Genomic DNA, 2,972 nt, shown 5'->3' on the forward strand with positions numbered 1-2,972 from the left:
AGCTACCACGTAGTACCCAGTGACACAAGCACTTACCAAAAACTTACCACACTTACTAACTTTGTCAGTAAAAAACAAAGTTGCATGCAGCCGCACCTTCAGACTTCAATTGAGCTGTGATTAAAGCCTCTACTGAAGCAGCTTCTACTGAACAAGTGAACACTAAATATGACCCCAGTATCATTTTAATATTTTATAATGGACAATCGGAGAGCAGACAGGGATGGTAGACACTCACTGATGTGCTACTACATTATGGTAAGACACTTACAAGAATGCATTTGACTGAAGCTAACTTTGGAATAGGGAGACATCAGTGCCATCTGCTTCCATGTCTTCTGGTGTCAGTGTTGGGTGTGTGCTTTTTAAAGGGATAGTATTATCTAATAGGAAGAGGAATATACAGGTTTTGTTTCTTCAGTGGTAGATGAATCACAGTCTCAATAAATGTTTTGGAATTTATTAGTGATTTTGTATTTTAGCAACTATCATTTTTATTCCTCAGACAAATCCCACCACTGAAATTAAGAGTTTTAAAGATCAACTCCACACTTCATCTTGCATGGAAGAAAAACTGACCTATATAGATAGATAGATAAATAGACTTTATTAATCTCCGAAGGGAAATTGGGTCATCATAGCAGCCAGGTACATTTAAATATAATAAAATACAATAGAATAAAATACTTAGGTAGAAAAGATAAAAAAGATAAATAGGTAGATAAGGTGCAAAGAAGTTGTAGTTGCAAGATGGTGGTAATAGTACTGATGATATGATGGTAGTGTTATTGTTAATAACAGTATATAATAATATTATATATATATATATATATATGTGACCACATCTGGCTGTGAAGTAGCATTAGACATTAATAATAATAATTTAAAAAAATACTGTACTTTATCTAGTACATAGAACACATAGGGGCCAGTAGATGGCAGCACAAGCAAGCTTTTCAACTTTATCTTTAAGCTCAACTTCACTGGCAGACTGCAGTCAGAAGGCAATCCAGTGCTTTGGTTGCTTGTTATCAGCTACTGTACATCAGACATTAAGCAAACACAGATTGTAAATGCAAATACAGTGAACTGCTTTTAATGTAAGCCTGCCCTTCTGGAAATACCACTGCCATGGCCACGGTTGAATATACAACCTCAGTGGTAACAGGGCTTTGTTGGCATGATTTTAGTTTCACTGGATGTCTAAAATACTGTATATGGTGGAATATGGTTGCAAGGAAAGGATAATGGCCTCATACATACAAGCAGTTATAAAATACTTAGAAACTTTAAAACGTATTACTGTTGTTCTAGTGACATTACAGTCTAGAAAACATTAAGTAGTTTATATTCATGTCAATGTAGAAAACAAATCAAATCTTTTACCAATTAAAAGTGTCCCCCTCACAAAACAAGTCCTCACTAATGGCTCAAAAAAAACATCTACTGTGTGTTATTCTTGGAGATGCTAAAAGGCCTCCCATTATGGTAAATGAAATAATGGATTTCAGTCAGCCAACTCACGTTTGAAATGTTTATTACAGCAGTATAGCATATTTAGATTTTGGCGTCTAGGCTCCGACCTCATCACTTCCCGTAGATATGTTTACATAGAGATATTGGGGAGTGATGAGCAAATACCTTAACCCCCAGTCCACTACAGGTGGATGCTGGGGTGGTGGTGGGGCTTACAGAGCAGCAGCAGCAGCAGCAATACGGATGCAGGGCAACAGCGGCGATTGACAGAGCAGAGGTGATGAGCTGAGGAACTTTGCAGTTCTATATAGGCCGCCAGATTGAAAGGGAGCGCTTGGTTAGTGATTATGGAATAAGGCATGTTATGTGTGTATATCCACACAGCTCGAGTTGACTGCCTGAACTAGCTCCCAGGCTTCGCTCCATTTTTGTTTTGTTTTGTTTTTTTCTACTTAATAATGATTTCATTAATTTCACCAGTGCTGCAGCACCAAATTATTTAAATACCACTTTGTCATGAACCCGCTCTAGGCTAATCACAAAGGATGTCATTAGCCTGCCTTTACTCTCCCTGTATCTCTAACTTCTCTTTCCATCTGTCACTCACCTCTCATCTCTATTCAGAGTCGAGCTGTTGTTTACACAGATTTGATTGGCTGAGCAGCATCACGTGGGATGGCTTAACTCGCATGCAATTGGTCTGTAACTTCCTGATCTGCTAAACAAATGCCTTAAAACAAATGTCTTAATAGTAGCGCCACCTAGTAGCCGACCCAAAAGCGATGCATAAAATATCAAATATTTCACCAAGCCTGACCACTATACCAAATAAAATCAACTTTTCGTATATATGTTCAGGGGGGCAAAAATGCAGTCGAAGTGCTGAAAAATAATAATAGGAAGAAATCTAGCAAAAACAATAATAAGAATGAAGACTGTGACTAAAAAATCATAATCGTAAACATCAAAAACACCACTCATTGTAGGAAGATTTTAACTTTTTACGAACTGAAACGTAAATCATTCTTTACCATTTTTTAAGGAACAAAACCCAATTTAGCTCAAAAATCTTTCAAATATATTTTAAACTAACTATTAGAGCTGTCGCCATATTAGATTTTCACTAACCAATTGACATAGCCAAAATAATTTACTTAATAATGATATTATCATGATATCTATAGAAAATCAGAGAAAAAAAAGCTATAACTCAAATTCAGCTTTAACTTTTGTTGGTTATTTTGTCTCTTTTTATAATAAATAATAATAAATAAATTACACTCAAAGTACCAGTGTACGGAGGAGGTAGAGAGAATCTGATCTACTAAAGTGAACAAAAGAACAGTTACACTGAGGGTAAACCAGAGAGAGAGAATGGAAAGAAACAGCAGTCATATAAGAGGCACTGGATTATTCATCATACATATATTATTATGGTGGTATCATTATTTCATTAATTAAATGTCACGGTTATTGTCAATACTGGTGTATCACTA

This window comes from Morone saxatilis, unplaced genomic scaffold (genome assembly GCF_004916995.1).
Source record: "Morone saxatilis isolate NCDOM2014 unplaced genomic scaffold, NCSU_SB_2.0 Contig14, whole genome shotgun sequence".
Classification (NCBI taxonomy): Eukaryota; Metazoa; Chordata; class Actinopteri; family Moronidae; genus Morone; species Morone saxatilis.